An 8,222-nucleotide genomic window follows, 5' to 3' on the forward strand; every position below is an offset into this window, starting at 1 on the left:
GCTGTGAGGATCTTGTCAATCAATACTAAACATTACAATATGATTAGGTGAAAAGATATCAATAATATAATATTTTATTGACGAGTACCAAAACAAATCACAAAATATCTTTTTAGTTTACTTTTATTTGGGATGGTGCTTTCATTTTCCATTCATTTATGTTTATTTTTAATTAATTATCATTTTAAAAGTTATGTGTATAAATGATTCTCTGTGTAAATTTGTGAGTGTGAATACAGCACCTGCAGGGTCCAGAAAAGTGTTCAGATTCCCTTGGGTTGAATACAGTACCTGCAGAAGCCACAAGAGGGCATTAGAGTCCCTGTAGTTGTAGTTACAGGCCGTTATACACCACACCTACTCTGGAAGAGCCATACATGCTCTTAACAGCTGAGCTTTTGGGTTTCAGGGTTTGGGGGCGTGTTTTTGTTTTGTTTTTAAGACAGGGTCTTATTCTAGCTTAGCTGACCTGAAACTCAATTTGTATCCCAGGCTAGTCTCAGATTGTGGCAATGCTCCTATCTCACCCTTCTCATTGCTGGGGTTGAAAGTGTGTGTCACTGTGTCCAGCCCTTTCTAGTTTATGTTCAAAGATTCTCCCCAGTAGCCTTGCCTTTCCATGTACATTTGTCATCTACTGCTCCCGTTAGTCTACCCCAGTGATGGTAGGATGGCAGAGGATGATATACCAAGGCAAAAACAATACAGAAATAAAAATGGCCCCAATGGGGGATGCTCGCAGACAGCCCACATGTGTGCAGGCAGTTCCAATGGGATAATACAAACAAGATTTGATTTCTTCTGTATCTAAGAATGAGAATATTTTGGCTAACTAAAAGATTAAAAAAGAACAGAAATACTTAAATAGAAAAATCATTAGGAGCCCTGAGATAGCTCAGCCAGTAGAAGTGCTGGGATTGACAATCTAAGTTTGATCCTTGGATCTCACGAAGTGGCAAGAAGAACCCATACCTGAGAGTTGTCATCTGACCTCCACAAGTGCCAGGGCAGGAACCTCCGTGCCCCTCCCACACTCACCCTCACTACAAAAGGGTCTGAACATATGGGTTTTAATGTACTTAACATAAAAGGTAAATCTAATACTAAGACAAGTACAGAAAAAAAAAATTGCCATAGAAAACAAAAAGCTAACGTAACCAAAGCTGTGAGAATGTAGCGAGCACGCACTTTTGGTTGATTTCCTTCCATCACGAGAGGGCGCCAGAGTTGACAAACTGATTATTCTTCTCTTCATTAATGTATACACTATCTTTTGATTACATACATATTTCACTGCCTGCTTCCAACCCTTCCGGAACTCCCCCTCAACACATCCTCCTCCCCTGAACTCTCAATTCCATTACACACACACACACACACACACACACACACACACAGAGAGAGAGAGAGAGAGAGAGAGAGAGGAGAGAGAGAGAGAGAGAGAGAGGGAGGAACGGAGGGAGCGTGAGAGAGAGGCGAGAGAGAGAGAGGAGAGAGAGAGAGATGGAGAGAGAGCGAGAGAGGAGATGAGAGAGGAGAGATGAGAGGAGAGCGAGAGGAGAGAGAGAGAGAGAGAGAGAGAGAGCTTCCTTTCATTTTCAAGTAGCTATGATTGTCTCCGCCACAGATGAAAAATAAAAGTACCCAAAGATGTACAGGCAGCACTAACAGTGTATTTGTTTCGTGTGTGTGTGTGTGTGTGTGTAACATTAAGTTGAGGAGAGGATGTGTTAAGGGGGAGTTCTGGAAGGGTTGGAGGGGGCCAATAGACTATATATAATATAGTCTACACACGTATGAAGAAAAGGATTATTTGCTTGACTCTGATGCCCTCTTGTGGTTGACTCAAGAAAAGTCTTTATGCAAATAAGTGTCCCCCAAAGCATAAGGACGGCCCGTCCACATTCTGATATTGCTTACTCGTGGAGGAGAAACCAACACAAAACATACACACATTCCAAACTGGACCATCTAACCATCCACCCAAATCTCAGCTTGGCAATTCCACATCATCACATCTTTATCCTTTTCGCTGGCTGCTTGTTGTGGCTGTTGCATCTTTGTCACTCTGCAGCACTCCTTTTACCTCGGGTCTCAGTAGCTTAGGACACAGACGGATGACCTTCCCTGCTTCTGCAATGTTCTCCCAGGTATTGTCTTAGGGCTTGCCACCCCCAGGCTCACTTTCAAGTTTCCATAGGCACTGATCCCTTCCAGTTCCAATAGTGACCCAATTCCAACAGCCCTAACACTCCACCAGAACCCGCACACCAGTGCTTCACTGTGCTTCATCCTTTGCAGCCTGCTGAAAGGCCACAATCTTTTGTTACTGTCCCACCCTTTAGAACACCTAAACTCCCTCTTTTGCCTAGCCACACTCTAGGCAAAACCCACTGCCTCTTACTAACATCCCTACTGTGTGCCTTCATGCTGCAGCTGAGTAAAACTGGGGAAATACATAATAATGACTCATCCTAATGTCTCACTGGCAACTACCAATTGATACAGTATGGCTGCTACCCTTAGCCTTTCCTGGTGTGTGTGTGTGTGTGTGTGTGTGTGTGTGGTGTGTGTTTGAGACAGTCTTACTATGTAATAGGCTGTCCTCAATTGCATGATTCTCGTGCCCGCAGCCTCCAAAGTGCTGAAAGCACAGGAACATGTCTCCACCCCATCCTAATTTTTCTATTTCAATAGTCATCTGAGTCATTCATTCATACTGTCCATCATGTGATCCCCCCATGTCCATGCATGTGTATGTTCATGTGTTCACACCTGGATGCGTGAGATCATGTGTGTGTGTGTGTGTGATTCCCTGTGATAATGTCACTTGCAGCTTTATTGAGAAAACTGAAGCAAGAGGGAACTCTTAGATTGCCAGAAGTACCCTAGCTACCTTTCTTATTATTCTAAAGAGAGGAGCTGTTGACTTTCCTATGTGAAGGCCAGGGCAGCTCCTTGTACTAAATCCCATCTACAACTTGACTCTCTGGGATAGTACTGTCATCACTACATTAGCAATTCATTGATGAGGACCAGCAGGTGGCAAAGAAAGTCAAGACAGTTGCTGCTAAGCCCAATGACCAGAGATCAATCACTAGGACCCACAGGCCAAAAGGAAAGAATTGACTCCTGCACGCTGTTCTCTGACCTCCATACAGGTTCTATGGCATCTTTGCACACACCTCACGAAGTAAGTGTTTGAAGTCTAGAGAGTCATCACAGCTGCTAAGAGTGCTTGCTTTGTAATCATGAAGACCAGAGTTTAAATTGCAGCATCTATGCAACAAGTTGGCATCTTGCGCACGCCTGTAACTCCCATTCTGAGAGTGGCCAGAGACATTGGAGATTGTTGGCTTCCAGCCTACAGAGAAAATGAAAGTAGGCAGAGAGTAATACCGGAGGATACCTGACGCCCTCTTCCGGCCTCCATGTACATAGATAGATGTATGCACTCACAAATAAGTGTGCATGCACTTACATAGACACATATACCAATAAGTATAAACAAATAAATAAAATATTTTTCAAATGTTTGGTGAGGGCTAGAGAGATGGCCCACCTATTAAAGGCTATGACTTACAACCAGGAAATACTTTGGTGAACCAAACACAAAAAAGACATAATAATAAGTTGATGACTTAAATCTGAAGAACTCTGTAAGTCAGGAAGAATGGTAGGTGTGACTGATGTGGCACTGTGCACTCTAGCCCCAGGAAGACAACAGTGAGCTCAAGGCCAGCCGGGGCAGAGAGAATGTGGTGCGAGTTCCAGGGTAGCTAGGGGGACGGGGGGGGCGGGGGGGGACCAAGCTTCTGTGACCTGCTGGGCTCTGTGGCAAGAGCACACCTATCATAGTGACCGATAGTCTCATGACATATGTAAGAAGGAAAATACCTTGGTCTGTGAGGCAGAAGAAACCAGGGGACCAATGTGTGCCTTTTACCTAATATGCAGCCCTGAGTCAGTTCAGAGACTGAAAACCCCTCTGAGGGGCACATGTGTGAAATTTTTCCTTCTTTCTTTCTTTCTTTTCTTTTTTTCCTTTTTTTTTAAACAATTTTCTACATATGTGTATATATAATGTACTTTTGTTATATTTCTGCTCATTATACCACCACGAAACCCCTTCATCCCCTTCGTTTTCTACCTCCTGGCTGGTGTGTGTGTGTGTATGTGTGTGTTTGTGTGTGTCCCACTGTATTTAATTAGGTTTGCTTGCATGAGCCCGGATGTGGAATTACTAACAAATACCGATGAAAGCCAACTCTTAAATTTAAATTATTACACAGGAGATATACTTTGAAAGGTGTATTTTATTTGACAGTCCTACATAAAAATCACAATTGACCCTGGTCAATACTAACAGAAGTTAGTATTTATCAATAGCTACATGTGGCGAGTCTCAGTAAATGTCAGTTCTCAGGGTAGATTAGCTCAATGGCAGGGTGTCGGCCAGCAGAAGGGCACATCCGAACAACCCTAGTTCAAGCGCTAGTGCCACCACCCCTCACACAGCCATAAAGAAAATACATTCACTATGGGACCACACACCAGGATTCTGACTTAATAGGGTAAAGCTAATGTCTGTGGATTTGCATTTGCAATTGTTACTTAGTAATAATTGTCATACATTTGTCAATTAATGCTGGTCTAGAAATACACTATGAATAGTACCACTCCAAAGAGAGGATATCAGATATGACCTCTGAACTTATCCACCTGACCTGAAAATATTCAAAGATTGAACTTTGTAGATGAGCATGTAGGTGGCATCCCGTGTGGCATGGCAGCTGGGATGGTAGCAAGCATTAAATGGGTTCCGCTGAACCTGCCCTTCTACTTCTAAGAACACGGGAACAATACAAGTATGAATCCCAAACTCAGAAGTCCAAAAACTGAAGTAGTTCAGAGTCCGAAGCTTTTTGAGTAACAAGGAGTTGGAAATTCCACAAGTAGTCTAAAGTGACACATTACGGTAAAAATGGCGAACCCACCTTCAGGCTATATTGCAAAGTGTATATGAGTAATGAAATATGAATAAGTTTTGCACTTAGATTGGAGTCTGGTCCTCAGAGTTTAAGAAACACATGCATGTATTCCCAGATTGAAACACTTTTGGCCCCAAGTATTGTAGATAAAGGTACTGAGCCTATACTGTGTCCCTAAGAGAAGTGCAGAGATCAATCAATACCAAAAATAGGATTACCAGCAACCTCCCTGCAATTCCTACTTAACTCATCTCCTTTGAAGGAACAAAAGACAGATAAATTACTAGATTATTATAGCCTAAATCAGGTTGAAATGTCAGTCGCCAAAGCAGCACAAGACTAAGATTTATAGTCTTATAGACAACCCAGCATCTACTACCTACGATGCAGTCAGTAGCCTAGTAAATGTTTCCTAACTAAAAATCTGTTAACAATGTGATGAGAGAGTGGGAGTTTTTGAATGGACACAGAATACAAGGGTATTTGTATGTCCACTGAAACACACTATAATGATGGAGGCTTTAAAATATCAGATGCCCACGACAAGCTACTCTATGAATGTCCATAGCACTTTTCTCCATGCTTTCTCAGCATCGTCCAGTGATTCCACACCTCAAATCAGCTGTAGCAGCATACAAGCATATGAGCTTACAACATGCTTTTCACTTTTCTCATGGCGCTCTGCCTCTCATTCTTGCAGGGTCCCTAATCTACCAACAGCCAAAGCCAATGCTAAGCAGTCAGTGTGATACAATCACCCAAGATGACCAGGTGGTCACCTAGTTTCAGGAAATGTATGCAATTTTTCAGTCCAAGGAAACAATGCTTAATCTTTCCAAGGATAATCACATACCCTGGGTAGAAATTTACACGACCTGCCTGCCAGCCAACAGATTTTCATGAACTTGACACTATTGTCTCAAGTGTGCATTATTTCTTGGCCTTATAACTTAGAGCAAGGGTATTGGCATGTATTTGATGTAACCTTGCTTCTTGCCACAGGCAAAAGAGTTTTGGAAATACTCACCTGTTGCCAAAATTTACTATATACCTGTATCGTGACGAAAGAGCTGGCTTCATGGAACAGTGCCATGTGAGAAGTTGCCTTAAAGCAGCAGTAACTATTGCAAACAACCGCATGAACAGGTGTGGGAACCATAACGTGGTTACTCCATCTGCATTGCTCTTCTGGCTGCTTCTCCAGAAGATTCCACCTATGCCTCTCACCACTCCTGCTTTTCTCTCAGCTAGTCTCTTCAGACTTCTTTCAAATATTTCTCCTTAACACTTTTATTTTTTGTTAAAACTCCTTTTGTCTTCTTGAAAATCCCTTATATGATATATCACGCATTTATTTTCCTCTTGTTCATGATCTATAAGGTAAGCTTCAAACAAGCAGGGATTTCTGTTTCAGTCCTCTATCGCCAGTGCCAAAGACAGTGCCAGGGTCAGAGCCCGATTGGACTGAAGAGTAAACAGCACCTCTGCCTACACCATGGATGGATGGCTAACTTCCGCTGTAAAAGATCCAGCAATAGCCATTTCAAACTTGTCAGCATGTAGTTTCTGTCCTGACCACTCCTCTCTGGTCTTGCAGTACGAAAGGAGCTACAGACGGGTAAATAAATGTTCAGTGTGTGGAGAGGGAAGAAAGGGCTTTGCTCAAAGATTAACATCCTCTCTAACTTGACTAACCTGGCTTACCACATCTAGAACTGTTTAACGGAAACTTCTAACTTAAAGATAAGTCATCAAAATAGGCAACCAGGGCAGAGAAACTGTCTGATTTTGCTTTCTTCAGTGCTCAATGTCAATCAAGTGCTCAGCCAAATCCCATCATCCTGCCCATGTATTTCCAACCCCTTCTTACAAAGCAAAATCTCTAGAAAGCTAAGCCCCTGTCACTCAAGGCTGGCATACAGATCACAGCAATGCAGTTGATAAAATTCAGCATCTAGGACCTGGGGATACAGTTCAGAGGTAGGATAGTGACCTACAGATGTGATAAAAGTAAGACAGTCAAGGCAGGATGCAGAGGTGCATCCTAGCAGTGAGGAGGCATGTGGGTGGGCAGACCTCTGTGAGTGTGAAGCCAGCCTGGCCTACATAGCCAGTTGTAGGCCAACCAGTGCTACATAGTGAGAGAAGGGCTTTCAAACAAAACAAACAGGCTCACAGCTGGGCTATTTCAAATTTCCAACTACCTGTGGCACCAAGAAAGAACCCAGGGCCTTAAATATGGTAGGCAACACCCCACCACCGAGCTACAAACTCAAGTTCCTGTTTTTATTCCTGTAATTAGTTAAATTTGTTCTTTAATGATTATAGGCATACATGCAACATATTCTGATTGCTCTTAAACCCCATCTTTTATCCTTTTATCCTATTTTAATAAGATCCCAGAGTGACTTATACACATAATAAAGTGTAAAAGCTGCAGATTTAATCACACTTTTCAGTGCACAAGTCAAAAGAATAATAGTTTCTACTTAGCATAAAGATATAAAACAACATAGGTCTGTGAGCATAGCTCAGAGGTAGATCATTTGTACTGCATGCCCAAGGCCCTAAGGTTGCCCTCTGTCAGTAGAAAACAAAAATGACAACTTACCTCAGTTCTGTGTGATGAGATGTGAAAAGGAAAGTAGCCCAAACCTCAGTAGGACAGTGGTAGTGAGAGCCAGCAATTTCCACATTGGAGAAATGACTTCAGCTAGTATCTGTCAGCCACACAGACAAAAGACACCCCAAGAGTAGTGTCCACTCTTGCTAGCAGGAGAGTTGAGAAAAAGTAGGGGGCAGGGGAAACTTATCAATCCCCAAGGTTGATAAATGTTGCCCCAAGTGACAGGCAAAATCAAGACTTTAAAAAAAAAAAAGAAAGAAAAAAGAAAATCATAAAGTTCTCCAGTTAATTTCTGGATCAAAGTAGAGTCTCTGTTGGCTGGTTATCTTGAATCCAGAAAGAAACTGGATTCAAACTGAAGATGAAGACAACCTCACCCCTCTTAACCAGCTTGGACGTTTTTCCTAGAGTTGTTAACAAGGAGATTGGAAAAGGAGGAAATCCAGCCAGAGAGATCGTTTTTTATATCTTCTGCTCTGGCCGCAGCATCCCCAGCCTCAGCAGCAACTGTACTTCAGAACCGAACTAACAACGCTGCCCCCACCCAGCTTCCCGTGTAAACTTCCTGTCTTTTAGCCCTTTGGAAAGGGGCTTCTCCTTTTCCA

General features: G+C 42.6%; 1 protein-coding gene across 1 annotated transcript in view; it reads right to left on the bottom strand.

Moving 5' to 3' along the window:
- LOC127194729 (broad substrate specificity ATP-binding cassette transporter ABCG2) overlaps positions 1-7,848 on the bottom strand; it is a 101,401-nt gene extending 93,553 nt beyond the window's left edge. The window contains exon 1 of the mRNA XM_051152295.1: positions 7,603-7,848. The gene's annotated coding sequence lies outside the window, so the exon portion shown is untranslated. The remainder of the gene's footprint in view (positions 1-7,602) is intronic.
- Positions 7,849-8,222: the final 374 nt, after the last annotated feature.

This window comes from Acomys russatus, chromosome 10 (genome assembly GCF_903995435.1).
Source record: "Acomys russatus chromosome 10, mAcoRus1.1, whole genome shotgun sequence".
NCBI lineage: Eukaryota > Metazoa > Chordata > Mammalia > Rodentia > Muridae > Acomys > Acomys russatus.